The sequence below is a fragment of the Pyxicephalus adspersus genome, chromosome 12, assembly GCF_032062135.1.
Source record: "Pyxicephalus adspersus chromosome 12, UCB_Pads_2.0, whole genome shotgun sequence".
NCBI classification, from domain to species: Eukaryota; Metazoa; Chordata; class Amphibia; order Anura; family Pyxicephalidae; genus Pyxicephalus; species Pyxicephalus adspersus.
The window spans coordinates 16,461,807-16,479,243 of record NC_092869.1 but is presented as its reverse complement, the minus strand read 5'-3'; the positions used below and the strand labels follow the sequence as shown (position 1 = coordinate 16,479,243).

The following is a 17,437-nucleotide window of genomic DNA, read 5'->3' as shown; positions in this document are numbered from 1 at the left end:
CTGGGAATGGTGAAATTGCCACAGATATAACAAAATGAATCAGGGTTGTTTAGGCACTTATGAGAAACAGCAGAGAGTGTGTAAGTGGAAAAATAAATTTTGCTTATTCACTACGTAGAGCAGCACACAACCTCTGACCACACAGTCTTGTGTGTAAATGAATAGCCTATACAAATCCACGCTACAGTAATCGCATTAATATAAGCAGTAAAAAACATGACATGATAGAAGAAAACTAACTGCACTTTCAGAATCAGCATAACTATTTTAGTGTAAATATGCTTAAACATTTAAGTCAACAAAAATTTTGCTAAAAATTGTTCTCCAGTGATATAGCTGGGTATAGGGACACCAGTATTCATAGACTAATTTAGGTTTGTTATATCTAAAGAATGAGGTGAGAGAGGTTAAGGTGTTTGGTTTCATCTAATCCTATAGACATAGGTGATTATTGTTGTCCAATGTATATAAAGGGTAGCAAAACATGTCACGTACTAAGTTCTAGGGTTACTTACTTGGTTCTGGAGTTGCTGATAGGTATGAGTTAAAGTGAAGTAAATTTATTAGGAAGCACATTAATTTGAGAATATTGTGGAAAAGGTAATATAGGGCTTGATGTGTTATAGGAAATAATTGTAATATATAGGGGTTACTTACATGGAGAAGATCAAAGGATTATGAGACTGAATATTCAATAGGACTTAGAGGATGGAACCTGTTCCTTTTATAAAGCAAGGCAGGAACTAATAAACCAATCCTTGAAGGAGAAAAAGGGTTATGTTAGGTTATGCATAAGGGTATAAAAATGACTAAATTTAGAGATAAATAGATTTGTGAAGGGATAAGAAAAGTACATCTTCAGGATAAATAAAGAAGAAAAATTATAGCCGCTTGGGTAGGAAGCATATGAATTCTGGAAGCCAGAGGCTGTATGTGTGTTGATCCACCAAAAATAGGTCCTAGGGGTAAGACTGCACGTCAGACCAGTTGGCCACGCATGCATTGTACCAGTAGTAGGAGGATTGATTTCCCCATGACATAGAAAGGGGGATGCACATACGTAGTGTGAATATAAATTCCCTGTTATTTGCTCAGAGCTGCCTAGCCACATTAGGATAAGCTTGTGTTCTATAAAATAAAGCTGCCCTGGGGGGCGTGTAAAAATTCAAAGGGCCGTGTACAAAATGAAACTAAATAGATATTTAGGCTAAACGCTACAAAATATCCGGGACTGAATGAGTGTATACATTCAAATCATTTCTATAAAAATAGAAAATATCCTTATCCTATACCTGGATCATACCATCTTATTTGATCTTATTATTGATATGGCACAATGTTTCAAACAAGAATAGATATGTATTTCTGCTGATAGATATATATTTCTGCGGTGATTGTATGTTTTGTAGTTACGTAAATTTGTTATCTTTATTTTTTATACATAGCAATAAGCTATTGTTGGTTTTTCATAATATATTATAATACCTAACCTCATGTTTTCATTGAGTAAATAAGGACACAGATGTATTGAACTTTGCACCTCTGATGTGATTTCATGCTTTGTATTTATGCACATTATTAAGTCATTTTAGTTCTTCAACAACATACATATCATGAAATATCACATTCCATAATTATTTCTGTACCACTCCACATATCACCACCATAGTCCATGATATATTACAAATATATATATATATATATATTTTTTTCCACTGTACGGCAGTTAGGACAGGAAACAGCAGGGGGCGCTGTGCCGGCTTCTTTCGCTCTGCACTGCAGCCATGAGGAGACACACGCTGCTGCCAGAGAGGAGAGGAGACACACGCAGGATCGGGTATAGAGTGAGTATCTTATTTTAATTATAATTATCTATATATCCTATCCTATATATTTATCTATATACTTATCTTATATCTCTTTCCCTGTGTGTGTATATATATATATATATATATATATATATATTTTAAAAAAATTTGATGTATGTATGTTTGTGTGTGTGTATGTATGTTCCACCAACACTCGAAAACGCATGGAGACATTTCAACCAAACTTGCCATACATATGACTGAGACTCATTTAAGTGCACCAGTCACCTTTGTACAGCGCTGTGCTATATTTGGATGTGTGTATGTCATCACTAGAAAACGCATGGAGACATTTCAACCAAACTTGCTATGTTCTACCATCACTCGGAAACGCATCGAGACAATTAAAAAAAACTTGCTGGACTTATGACACCGCTGATCTTTGTACAGCGCTGTGGTTATATGTCAGAGGTATATAAATGAATAATAATCGTGTGTGACTGTGAGGGGACATTAGAGTGTCAGCTTCTCTGACTGATGGGAGACTGATGAGAGACTGATGGGTCTAGCTCAGTGTTTCAATGTACAGCACTATGGTATATGTCAGAGCTATATAAATCTATATATATATAAAATTGTATGTATGTATGTTCCACCATCACTCGAAAACGCATGGAGACATTTTAACCAAACTTGCTATACATATGACTAAGACTTATGTGAGTGCACCAGTCATCTTTGTACAGCGCTGTGCTATATGTCAGAGATATATTTGGATGTATGTATATATGTGTATATATCATCACTAGAAAACGCATGGAGACATTTCAACGTGTATGTATGTATGTTCCACCATCACTGAAATGCATCAACACTTTTTAACCAAACTTGTTAGATATATGACTCAGACTCATGTGAGTGCACCGCTGATCTTTGTGCAGCGCTGTGCTATATGTCAGAGCTATATTTGGTAATCACTAGGAAACCCATGGAGACTTTTTAATCAAACTTGCTATGTTCTACCATCACTCGCAAACGCATCGAGACATTTAAAAAAAACTTTCTGGACTTATGACACCGCTGATGTTTGTACAGCGCTGTGGTATATATCAGAGGTATATAAATGTATAATAATAGTGTGTGACTGTGGGGGGACATTGGAGTATCAGCTCCTCGGTACAGAGACTGATGGGTCTAGCTTAGTGTTTCATTGTACAGCACTATGGTATATGTCAGAGCTATATAAATCTATATATATAAAATTGGATGTATGGATGTATGTGTGTATGTATGTGTGTATGTTCCACCATCACTGGAAAACTTAGAGACATTCCAACCAAACTTACTATACATATGACTGAGACTCATGTAAGTGCACCAATCATCTTTGTACAGCGCTGTGCTATATATCAGAGCTTTATTTGGATGTATGTATGTGTGTGTCATCACTTTGAAACCCATGGAGACATTTCAACTAAACTTGCTATGTTCCACCCTCACTCGAAAATGCATCGAGACGTTTAAACCAAAACTGCTAGAAATATGACTAAGACACATGTAAGTGCACCGCTGATCTTTGTACAGCGCTGTGGTATATGTCAGAAGTATATTTGCATGTGTGTATGTACGTGTGTGTATTTCTCAGTGACAGTGTGCCTTTTGCTTATTTTTTTACATACTTTTTTGGACGGTTTTACAATTTTCTGGCTTGTAATAATGCCTTAGAGAAAACGTAAGGCAATTGGCCGAGTGCAATCAAAGGCAAAAAAATGAAACAACACTGTGAGACAGGACATTTTATTTGATTCCTTTTCCTGTATAAGATTTGAATAAATAAATACCCCGTCAAGTATAAAGCATCATATTAACCTCCCTAGAGGGTAACCCCGAGTGTGACTTGGGGTAGAAAAAAGTTGAAGTTAAGCTAAAGCTAAAAGTGGTAACCCCGAGTCACACTCGGGGTATGTTAACCTATTGGAAGGTTAGTAAATAGAGTGCTTACCTGATCCGCCGGCATCCTGTGCCGTCCAGCGCCGCAAACTGCGTCTTTTTTTTTCTTCCTGATTCTGCATCCGATGAGTCACCGGGAGTTCCCGGTGACGTCAGTGCGTGTGTACATTGCCGGCGGGGCGGGCGGCAAATTCAAAATCCATTTGTATTGCATTAATACAAAATGCAATACATTGGATTTTTATGTGTAAAAGCAGTACATTTCTTTTACAGTATTTATATTAGTATGAGTATAATGTGTATTTTTTATTTTTAATTTAAAAAAATTTAAAATTTTTTTTTTAAATATATAGATTTTTAATTTATTCAATTTATTGTTTTTACATGATTTTGTGTTTCAAACTTTATTATACTCATATTATTATACTGCAAAATAAATTCTCATGAAAAACAAGGTACCGCTTTTAGACATATAAAACCGAAAAGAAATGAACCACTAGGAAGGTTAACAATTGATTATGGAATAACAAACTCCCAAAAACTATCAAACATCCAAACTTCACACACTGCGCATGTCTCAATTACAGATGAATTCCTAGCAGCTGTTCGCATAGCTATGTGCATAAAAGGGTGTTGTCTGTTGCTTTTTCTTCGTCTGTTTTTTGGACCCTTGAGGAGGAGGTCTTGTTTTTGGGCTTATCCTAATCTATGTTACTACATTGTTTTATTTTCCTTACCATTTGATACAATAGCTGATTTTCTTGTTTTACACTTTGAATAATTCAATGTCAATCTTGAAATGAGAAAGCTAATGTTAATGCTATGGTATTGTTTTTGTAGCCAGATTGTTGTTTGGCTAATTTGTTTCTTAGTGCCTTTAAATGTTTGTTCTGCCTAATTAATTTCTAGCACAGTTTTTCACCCCTGATGGGTCAAAATCACAGGTACTTATTTACATAGAACAACAAAGAAAAAATAAGTTTTTTTGGTAAAAGTTTAGTTGTATTGAAAAATTTGTATATCATAATATAAACAATTTTGATCACATACATTTTTCAAATATCTGCAAAGTAACACATTCAGATATTTAGACAAATGGGCCCCAATGGGCACTAGACAATCGACTGTCAGGAATAAATTGTATGTAATTCGATTGAATATTGGTGGTAATATATCACACTTTTTCTACAAAAGTAAATTAGGTGCCAACCCTCAAAATGTATGAAAAAATCATGAAATCAAAAAGAGAGATTGAGCAGGGTTTTTTTGGCACAAACAATGTATTTATATTGTATATAAAACAAACATGGTGAAACATACCATAAGAAAAGGGCCACTAAACAATCTAGTGGTCAACAACAATATAATTGGAGCCCTAGGGGGCGCTGAATGCAATTCAGAAAATTACAAGGTCAAATTGGACCACAATAGTTTCTTGTGGTCCAACATAGGCCACAGAGGGCACTAGACATGCAGCATCTCGTCAGTCAAAAACATTAACTTGCCATACAGAATATTAAACCATGGAGTCATGTTGCTAGTAGTACCCGACGGGTTTCGCCAAATATGGCTTCCTCAGGGGTGTTTATTTGACATCATGTGATGGTTGCTTGCACAGGTTGTATCTAAATCAGTGAAAAATATCTTACTTGAGTGTTAAAGTATCAATCACATATTGGTGTTCAGAATGTAGACAATACGAATCAATGTGCTATATGCAGCAAAATACTCTTGATCATTTAGGAATTAGAGTGATATTAAGCTATATATATGTACAACAAATTATTGTATCAGTTAATCATTTGAAATATATCGGACCAATAAAAATTTGTATAAAATAACAGTTGTTAAAAAATTTTGGCACTTACATGATCCTGCAAGGTAGTATCCTGTGCTTTTTGTGCAAAATCAGGAGGGTATGATGCCTCCGAGGGATGTTTGCAAAAAGATGCAGATAAACTCTTCTCTATAGTATGAATGAACAATCTTGTAGCAGATTTGCTAAGACCCCAATACAGCAAATTAGGGATCTAAAAATAAATATATGGTATACGTTTGTGTTCAAAAAGATAATATGGAAGTAACTGCAAACAGTGTTAGAGTAATATTACCTTCTGTGGTAGATATGTGAAAATGATGTAGCTTAGTTCGGGATTAGGTTATGTGCAGAGCAGTAGGGAGATCCAAGGGACGCCACTCAGGACTCAGGAATAGATAATCAAACAAATACAGTACCTTGGAACCAAAATATATCAGTCATTATAATAACAAAACATATATATGCTCATAAAATTATTTGATTTAAGGAAGTATTCAGAGAAATCCTTTCAAGTCTGTTACTCAATTAAATGACATATATGATATATGGATTATGATGTTATAAAAAAGGGTTTAAAGCTAAAAGCATCATTTAGACCCGGAAAGCAATTGGCCTTTAGCAGAAATATCCATTTGGTTTCTGCCTGTAACAGTTTCTTATCATGGTCGCCTCCTCTGGGACTAGGTGGTATCTGATCTAGAGCTGCGAAGCTAATACAGTAAGTATTAAATTGATGTTCTGTCCCTACATGGTAACTAAAAGGTGTAATCATTTTGCCATTTTTTATTAAATACAGGTGTTCATATATGCGTTTGGGGAGTGGTCTTTTAGTTTTTCCTTCGTAAAATCTTCCACATAAACAGTTAATTAGATAGATAATGCCAACTGATTGACAGTTGACCTGGTAGTGGATCTTATGTGTGGTGCCATTGGGTAATATAAGTGCCTGGTTTTTCAAAATCCAGTCACATTGGTTACAGGAGCCACATTTAAAGGTTCCGTACGATTTATTCTGCTTAGAATCAATAGGTTGAGGATTGAAATGACTTACAACTAGTGAGTCTCGTAGAGAACTTGATCTTCTAAATATAATACACGGTTTCTCATCTAAGATGATATGATTAGAGGGATCAGAGGTGAGGATATTCCAATGATCTTTAATTAGTTGATGGATATATTGATGATGTTCATTAAATCTGGTTACAATAAGTAATTTGGGTTGAATGCGTGTAGATATAAGTCTTCCAGTGTCAAGTTTGGAGATCTTTTCAGAAGTTTTTTGCTGTAGCCTCTGGTTAGAAGCCTTTCTGTAAGAGCTTTTGCTTCAATTTTGAAGTCTGTGTGTAATGTACAATTTCTCTTGAGTCTTAACATTTGGCTGTAAGGGATGCTATTAATTAAAGGTTTAGGGTGAGCACTTTCAGCGTGGAGAATGGTGTTTCCAGCTGTTTGTTTCCTATAAAGTGTGGTGGTGATACGAAGGTCAGGGGAGATACTATCGGAAATGTCTAAAATAGGTATTTGATGAGGATTAATATTCCAGGTGAATTTAAGAATATAGTTATTCTGTAAAAGCAACTGTAACATAGTGTTTAGAATATCTCTTGGACCTGTCCATATGATCAAAATATTGTCAATATAGCGATGCCACAGGAGGATGTGTTGAAAATAAGAGTGAAAGTCAGGGTTGGAGAAAAGATGTTTCTCCCAATGTCCAAGATACAGATTCGCAAAAGATGGGGCACATTTCATCCCCATCGCGACTCCTTGCGATTGCAGATAAATTTGGTCATTAAATGTAAAAATGTTACAGGTAAGAATGTACCACAAAAGTTTAAGGATACATTGATTATATGGTCCAAGGGATATGTCATCAGTTTAAAGAAAAAAAGCTATTGATTGTAGACCCGAAGAATGGGGTATACTGCTGTATAAAGCTTCCACATCCACCGTGGTTAGAAGTGGGTTGGGAGGGACTGTCATATCTTTTAAGGTTTAAAGTAGTTGGATAGTGTCCCTAAGATATGATGGTAGTTGGGTTACGTATGGTATGAGATAAGTATCAATAAGGTTACTAGCTCTAGAAGAAATCAAGTCAATACCCGCCACTATGGGGCATCCAGGTGATTTGGTTAAGTTTTTGTGAACTTTAGGTAGTCTATAAAATGTAGGTATTATTGGGTGTTTAATCCACAAAAATTCTTTGGTTGTTGTATCGATCATACCCGATAAATGTGCCTCTGTGATAACATAGTAATATTCCTTATAGTATAAGTCTATATCTGTTTTATTGTTGGTAAGATACCATTCTTTATTGTCCAGAATATCCAGACACATATTGGTGGTTATCCATGATAACAATATTGCCGCCTTTATCGGCTGGTTTAAAGGTAATGTGTTTGGTATTGTGTAAATTTATGAGTGCTTGTTGTTGCTGTTTAGAGATGTTTGATAATGAATGTGGGGATCTGGAATCAAATTCCAGAATTTTCTTTGTCATTATGTTGACAAATGTTTGTACGTGGGTATTATAGGTGAGTGGAGGAAAAAAGGTTGATTTCTTGCGTTTAATAGGTATAGTAGGAGCTTCTAATGTTTGAGTGGGTGTGGGGGTTAAAGTAAAGGGATCAGTTTCTGTTTTACTTTCCTGGTACAGTTCATGTAAAATTTTCAAGGTTCTGAAGTCATCTATTTTCAGGTTTATTTTTTAAATAAAAATAATTTGTAAAAATAAAAATAAAAATTCAATTTGTGTTACATCAAAAGGAGCATTTGGTTGTAGGTGTTTACTATACATGAGTTTTGAAATGAGATTCCTGGTGAATAGATGAATATCTTTAATAAGTTCAAATTTATTCAGTTTACCGGGGGGGGGGGGGTCAGAACGACAAGCCTAATCATAGAACCTCTTTCTCCATAGGGATTAGATTATAGGAAGATAAATTAGTAATTTCTAAGTCTGATTCTGTGGCGGAAGTTTTGAGAAATATTCTGGAATTGAGCCTTTTAGTTGTTCGGGGGAGGGAAATCATTCGGTCAGTGGTCCTAAAAAAGATTCTTGTCTTTATTTTGGGAATGGCACCTGGATGTGGTACAGGTTAAGATGTTAGAAAGGAAGGGTGAGGTAAGGGTGTGAACTCTGGAGAGTTTCCAGCCGATGGTGTGGCACATGGTTGGTGTGTTTGTAGGGAGAGTGATAATTGAGGGTTCTTGAAATCCTGGGGTGGTAGTAGAATAGTGGTGAGAAGTAGCGGTCACTGGGAGGGCGACAACCGGATTAGGAAGTGTAGGTGGTGAAAGGGGGGTGGGGGGAGGTAGATGCGGAAGGGTTCAGTGGTTTGTGTTTGGAGTCTTTTGTGGAAAAATCACTGTGGTCGCTTTTGTAGCGCTTTTTGCCTTTGAATGTGCTGGTGTGTACAGGGGTATGTGAGTTCGATGATTCTGTAATAGGGTGATCTGTTGGAACAGTGGGGTTTTTTTGTACTGAATTTGGTCCTTTGTTTGATATTTTGTCCCAATTATAGGCTTTATGAATGACCATTTATCTTTTTGAAATTTTTTATCTTTTCTTTTGCTCTCGGAGGCATCATACCCTCCTGATTTTGCACAAAAAGCATAGGATACTACCTTGCAGGATCATGTAAGTGCCAAACTTTTTTAACAACTGTTATTTTATACAATTTTATTTTGGTCTGATATATTTCAAATTATTAACTAATACAATAATTTGTCATACATATATATAGCTGAATATCACTCTAATTCCTAAATGATCAAGGGTATTTTGCTGCATATAGCACATTGATTCATATTGTTTACATTCTGAATACCAATATGTGCTTGATACTTAACACTCAGGTAAGATATTTTTCACTGATTTAGATACAACCTGTGCAAGCAACCAATAAATGTTGTCAAAATAACACCCTTGAGGAAGCCATATTTGGCGAAAAGCGCCGGGTACTACTAGCAACACGGTTCCATGGGTAAATATTCTGGACCTCAAAGGATGCAAGAGGAGCCTCCCCTATGCACGGGGATATTGTGAGATAATCAGTTAGAGGAGTACCTACAATAAGGTAAGTACATATAGTAAGTAAAAATTAAAAATAAAATAAAAAAAGATTTTTTTTTAAATAGGAGAGATAAATCCTGAAAAATCTGAAAGGACATACATAAATGTGTGTAGATTTGGGGGAGATTAATATTCTTGAATTAAATAAATGTAAAGAGAAGAGATCCATATTGTTAGGTTGAATGTGTATTAGGTTGTATATAAGGTACTCTGTACTTTATATACTGGGTTACATACAAGGTACTAAATAGAGTGCAGGGAATAAGCACTCAGTAATATTGAATTACTTGGTTGGTAGTGAGAGATTACAATATCCTGGTGGTAAATATTGTGCATAATAAGGCTATAAAGAGCATAAAAGAGGGAATGGGTTGATACCCTATAGTCCTGGATATTGTAGAATGACAGCCGCCGCGGTCAGTGTGTAGAGCAGGATAGTGAAGTAGTGGATAGTGGACTTCCAGGAACTCCCACCTAATAAATTGGCATTCCGGAAGTCTAATCCCGCCTCGTGGACGCCCGTGACGTGCTGTGTCTGGGCATGTTTTTCGCCGTCAGCCAAGCAAGGGGATCCCCTCACTGATCCGCCTATTCGGGTGACGTGCGAAAGAGGGGTATGTCTCTACAGGTGTCCTGGCTCATTGTCCCAAGGAGGAGTGTGTGCTCGGGGCAAAGCGAGTCAATCCAAAAGAACGGGCTTATGCGGGGACAGGGATTCTCCTATATATCTCTTTCTTGTTTTCTTGGTAACTACAATAGCCATTTTACCTTACCTTACACGTCCATCTTTTATGGATGTATTAGGTACTAAATGGGATGAATTTTTGGAGGACCAATGTACGTCAGCAAAACCGAATTCAGCTAAAATCAACTCCTTGATTTTCAAATTTAAATCTATATTGGAGAAAAAATCACTTATACTTTTGCATAAAAAGATTTTTTGAAAAATACATTTCAGAAATCATCAACCCACCAGGCTTACACATTCAAATTTTTCCCAACATCCACAATTCTGATTGGATAAAAGATGAATGGGAACTAACCTTGACTGAATGCAGCAACAAGATAATGCAAATTCCCATTAACTACTACCATAAAGAATTGGAAACCACAGAACAAAAAATTTGGGATACTTATTCCCAGAATTTGAAACTCATGAACTCCAAAGAATTCACAGAACAATATAAGTTGCTCAAATCACACTTAGAAAGATACAACACAGATATTTATAACAAAAAAGACAGGAAATTGCAAAAGGACAAGTGGATCTTTATCCACAGAAAAGCTTATAGGTGGGATAGATCTAACCAATCTTCTGCCAGTCATCACCCAAACACCAGTCCCAACCCAGAACCCACCCCTACCACAGGTACCCCACCAACACACACCACCACACACCCAAGACCCCCTTCCACCTCAAACAATACCAATATTTCCCTTGAGACACTCACTATCAATGATTACAGCCCCATTACAGATCACACCCACATCCCCCTATCCACAGAACGTCCAACCATCACTACACACCTCCCAACACCTCATACCTCCCCCCCTTCCTTACCATCACCCAACATTTCACCAGAATTAGTCCCACTACCACCCCCCCTAACCACAGCCGCACTGGGGACCATCCCCAAAATCCACACACAGGACTCTTTTTTAGGGTCTCTGAACCTACAGATCCACTCCCTCAAACCTACACAAGCTTCCATCCTAGATTACCTTACAAAGATCCCCCCAAAAAACTAGATCTAGGCATCAATAATATATCTTCCCATATTCTCCTACCAGCAAAGGAAGAAGTTCCTAGAATGGGCCTGTCTTTTTGCCCCTCGGGGCACTTTAACAAATTTGAATTAATCAAAGATATACACCTGTTTGCCCACAACCTTACTCTTAAACTTATGTATGAAAAAAGGGATTTTGAACCCAACAAACCTAGGGATATTTTGGAATACAAAGACTTCAAAATCCAAGATTACAGATCATTAAAAATTCTACAGGAATTATATGATGAAAGCCATCTCCCCCTACCTACTACCCATTTACTAACAGAGGATCCCCCTATACCTGTTAAACACAAAAAACTACCTACTTTCCACCTATTTCTTATGATGCACACACACAAACATTTGTACACCTATTGACCAAAGACATTTTAGACTTCAAATTCCAGGGCACAGCAGCACCATCTAACTTCATCCCCACTCAGAAATCAGCCCTCAAAAGATTAGAAAATAGCCACAACATCACCATCAAACCCACTGACAAAGGCTGTAATATTGTGGTTATGGATAAAACACAATATGAAAGAATGTGTCTAAAAATATTAGAAAATAAAGAATGGTACAAAATTATCCCATCCACCAAAGTGGATGTCTTCTACGAAGAATTATTTTCCTTTATTATTAAAACACACCTGTCAGGGTGCATCAACACCAAGACAAAGGATTATCTTTGGAACAAATTCCCGGTCACATCCACCTTCTACAACCTACAAAAAACATACAAGACCCACCAGGCTGCCCCAATATAACAGGCATTAATACCATCTCTGCTAATGCCAGCAACCTCATTCATACTTACCTTAGACCGTATGTTGTCAATCTTCTTTCCTATCTTAGGGACACAATACAGCTTTAACACAAACTACATGATATGAAGGTTTCTCCCAATTCATTGCTCATTACTGTTGATGTAGAAGATTTATACAGCAGTATACAACATATCAAGGGCCTAAATACCATAGCTACCACATTACTTTATAGTGACTCAACACTTCAGACCTATAACCAATTTATCCTTTCTTTATTACAGTACATACTTGCAACACATTCACCTTCAATAATATCACCTACCTTCCAACCCAAGGAGTCGCGATGGTGACAAAATGTGCCCCATCATATGCAAAGTTCTCCCTCTTTCATCCATACATCAAGCTATGGACTAGATACATGATGATCATCTGATACATGATATTCTGATCATCTGGACAGGCCCACACCACCTATTAAATGACCTCTACAATTCTATTCAGTCGAATAAATACAACCTGAGGTTCACATTTTGCTCACACCCTACTCAGATCTCATTTTTAGACGTGAACATCATTATTTCTGAGGACCTTTCTATTAGAACATTTCTATTCCAAAAAGAAACGGCAGGAAACACTGTCCTACATGCAAAAAGCTCACATCCCAGATCCCTAGTGAACAGCATCCCGTACAGCCAAATGCTACGAATCAAGCGTTACTGTACATCTGAAAAAGACTTTAGATCAGAAGCAAAAGCACTTACCGAGAGACTACTGCTAAGGGCATATAGTAAAAAACATCTCAATAACACTTACAAAAGAGTTTGTGCCCCTACTCAGGACAATCTCATTTTCAAACAACAGGAACCCTGCTCCATTCCCCATATTCCTATCATCACACGTTTTAACCAATATCATTGTGATGTCTACAAATTAATTTCTAAGCATTGGAATATTCTGACATCTGACCCAAATATCTCTACTTACCTGGCCTCTAAACCCAGCATTACATATAGAAAAACAGGTTCTTTAAAAGACTCTTTGGTTCATAGCCATTATACCACACACCATAACACTGAACAAGACACTAGACCCCACAGCACCTACCCCTGTGGGGAATGTGGACAATGTAATTGGATTCTTAACAACACTTTAATTACCCAATGGCCATACTCATAAGCCTAAATACCATGTCAACTGCCATCAAAAGACATCATTTACATTATCAACTGTTCATGTGGTAAGTTTTACGTTAGTAAAACGAAAAGACCTGTTAAAAAAACGTATTTATGAACATGTCTACTCCATTAAGAATGGAAAAATTGTGACACCAATAGGTTTCCATGTTAGAACTGAGCATAAATTTGACACGAACTGTATAAAATTTGGAAAAAATCAATCCAAACCCTCTAGTAGGTGATTTTGACACTATCTTTCCCCGATGCGAAACCAAATGGATATTTACATTAAAAGCAAACCATTTCCCAGGTCCCATATACATTTCTCCTCTTTTTAATGTATCAAGATTTTGTATGACAGCATGACATATGTTTTTTTTTACTATTACATTGGTATGCATTTACTTCTATGATTAAAATTGTCCTGTTCTCAACCTTCCTACTGATATACACTCCCCCCCCTGTTCCCCTTCAGTTACATCCCTGCAGGCTACCCGACTTGCGGGGACGGGGGCATCGATCTCTCCCGATGCACTGAAGCAGGCGAATATGGGACCTTCTCCCTGCCTGCCTGCCGCGTCCAGCATGAGCCCGTCCTATTGGATGGACTCGCTTTGCCCTGAGCACGCACTCTCTGCATGTCCCCCTCAGGACAATGAGCCGGCACGCCTGTAGAAACACACCCCTCTTCCGCACATCACCTGAGTAGGCAGATCAGTGAAGGGATCCCCTTGCTTTGCTGACGGCGAAAAACACGCCCAGACAAAGCACGCCACAGGCTTCCACGAGGCGGGATAAGACTTCCGGAATGCCACCTTATTAGGAGGCAGTTCCTGGAAGTACTCCTGCCTAGCTACACTATCCTGCTGCCTCTCTACACACTGACCGTGGCTGCAGTCTCTTGTCATTCTACAGTATCGAGGACTATGAGGGAATTTTCCGTCCCCTCTTTTATGCTCTTTATAGCCTTATTATGCACAATATTTACCACCAGGATATTATATTCTCTCACTACCAACCAAGTAATTCAATATTACTGAGTGCTTATTCAATGCACTCCTTTATTTTATTTATCCTATAGTATCCATTCATAACACTTTTACTATATTTAGTACCTTGTATGTAACCCAGTATATAAAGTACAGAGTACCTTATATACAACCTAATACCCATTCAACCAAACAATATGGATCTCTTCTCTTCACATTTATTTAATTCAAGAATATTATTCTCTCTCCCAAATCTACACACATATATGTACGTCATTTCAGATAAGATTTATCCCTCTTATTTAAAAAAAAAAATCTCTTTATTTATTATTTTTTATTTTTACTTACTTTATATACTTACCTTATTGTAGGTCCTCCTTGTAGGTCATAGGGGAGGCTTCTCTTGCATTTTTAGAGGTGCCTGGGACATGGTCCTCCTCTACACTGCCTATCTGCTATAATTGATATATCTACAAGGAATATGTAAGTCTTTATTTGACTTCCATCATGACCACGGTGTATTTTTGATATATTACGTTACTAGTATTTTATGTGTTAGACTGTTTAGAATTAACTTATCTATGTAATTATTGCACGTAACTGATTGTGGATGCACATACATGTGGATGCACATTGCATGAATACATCTCTATAGAGATACTAACATCATACTATATGCATCTGAATATATTTCTGCATGTATTCCTAAATGTACAGCCTAATCTATTTTTTACTGATTATTTACATTTGATATGTAACTAGATGATGTGAAGCTATCGCTTTCAATCACGCCAAACGTAAAAGTCACCCCTGAGAAGCCTAATTTGGGTGAAATGCTTTGGTTATCGACATACATATACGGCACAATTTAATTACATACCTATATATTCCTGACAGCAGTCGAAATATCCATTTGTCTAAATATCTATTTGTCTAAATATCTGAATGTGTTACTTTGCAGATATTTAAAACATTTATGTAATCAAAGATTGTTTGTATTATGAGATACAGATTTTTCAACTAAATTGTTAAATTGTTGTTCCATGTACCTAAATCCTAGGGTTAGCAAACGCCCCCCCCCATGTAAGAGGGCTGAACTTCTTTGTTTTAACACCAGAACATTTCTTATATTTCAATGTGGTTTTCTATGGAAGTATAGGTGTACATGTGTTTTTTTTTTATCCCCTTATCTCAGCTTTGCCTGATCTTCCAGATATCAAAAGAACAATTTATTTAGGCTGTAGAAAGGCCTAAGCCACCACAATATGTAAGGGGCACATAATTCTAAAAATCAAAAAGAAAAATGGTTGTGGATGGGCATAATTTCGCGCAAACACTACATGCAAGTTTGGATATACATAACTCGCTACGTGCATGTTCATGCATGATATATGTCCATGCATACACACATTTAAAATTGTGTATGCATGGACATACATTATGCATGGACATGCATAATGTATGTCCATGCATACACACATTTAAATGTGTGTTAAGGCTGTTTGTCATATTCATCTGCCTAACAACGCACCGTCTCGAATCCTTCTGATTTCCTAAACCCTTGTTTGTAACAACATGAAATTTTGAGGGTACACTGAGGAGTCTACTAACTACTAATAAACCCCATTTCTTTGAGGTTCTTGCTTTTTCCAAAGCAAGTGCATCTAGGAGCGCCTAAGCCAAAATGCAAATTTCGGGGCCCACTGTGCAACTTACATAGCAAGGAGAATTGGGGTGGTGCCCCTAAATTTTTACCTACATTTTATCTGAAATGGGGAGGTGCAGAAACCAGACAATTTAGGTTCAAGTGGGGGACACTTGCTTCTTGCTATGTAAGGGGTCCCGGAGGTCCCCAATTTTTAATGAATGACTCCTAGGCAAACTTGCTTTTGAAAATGCATTACCAATGTTGTATTTCCTCAAGTGTTTTAAATTGTGATCCGCATATCTTAAAATGCTTGAAATCTGGTGGGCTGAGATTTTGGAGATATATTTGGACTATTAGCTATGAGAGTCCCCTCTTCTTGTACACAGAGTTGTAAGACTGCGGACATGCAGCATTCACATACACAGCTATCACACTGTGCCTATGATGTCATTACACATGCCCACTGGGTCAATACATTTTCACAATTTTGTTTTTTTTTTATATAGAAGCCACAGCACAGCTCTAGAATCAGGGAGGAACAGCCTGTCTCACGATATTATTCTAGCTGTGCTGTTCTCACGGCTCAGCTCTCATCAGCAGCTGGAGTCCTCTGCATGGATGACAGCTGAGAACGGAGCAGCCTTTCCATTGTCCTTTCAATTGGTTAGAGCTGCGGATGAGAGCCGGGTAGAGGAGGCATGGCAGCCAGGCGCTTCACCCACTAAAAGGCTGGTGGTGAGGACTATGTACATGCACATATTTAGTTGTGTGTGTGTATGTATATACAATTGGGAAAAATTATCATTATTCTATCCCACCAAGCTGAATCCTAGCTAGATTTGAAGAGCACTAATTAGGCCCCTAGCTATGACGCAAGGCTTGGAAACTCTTTGTCCAGAGGACAGTGGAAGCCAGAAGGGAGACTGTCCACTGGATAGAGGGGACCAAAATCACGATTTTTATGATGGAGCATTATTCGCCCGTCTCACATAGATATTTTTTTTTATTTCTCCTCTTTTTTGGTGGTTCTTCCAGTGGCAACAAATTAAAGAAATGTGCTGCATTTTCAGACATAATGCAGGGGTGATAATATTTTGGCCCTATGTTTTGTATGTATATCTGGCATTTATGCTATCACTCACAGAAACAGGATGAATAGAGTTTACATCTATGAAAACAATTAGTGTTTTTCAAATGATTTAGCTTAGTGGGGTGGAAGTTACAACACACTTGGAGGGTCCTGAAGCAGAGGAGACCAAATTACCTCCTCAAAGTGGGGAACTGCATCCTCTCTGGTAAGTATTGCATTTTGTGTTTTCCTCTTGTAAAGAGCTGGTGTTTTAGAATGTTTTTTGGTTGGTGAAGGTAGTATTTTCTGGACTTCAAACTGTTTCTCACTTTCTAAATTTTCTTACCATTAGTCATTTTGGATGTTTG

General features: G+C 37.3%; 1 long non-coding RNA gene across 6 annotated transcripts in view; it reads right to left on the bottom strand.

Annotated features, from left to right (window-relative positions):
• Positions 1 to 1,986: 1,986 nt before the first annotated feature.
• Positions 1,987 to 17,437, bottom strand: part of LOC140342182 (uncharacterized) — a 74,180-nt gene continuing 58,729 nt past the window's right edge. Inside the window, exons 1-4 of one of the 6 annotated variants that reach the window (XR_011923006.1) lie at positions 14,065 to 14,157; positions 5,870 to 5,993; positions 5,627 to 5,788; positions 1,987 to 5,383 (exon numbers count right to left, since the gene is read on the bottom strand). This is a non-coding gene — a long non-coding RNA (uncharacterized lncRNA). The other 5 variants (XR_011923008.1, XR_011923005.1, XR_011923009.1 and 2 more) reach the window with 5 other exon arrangements.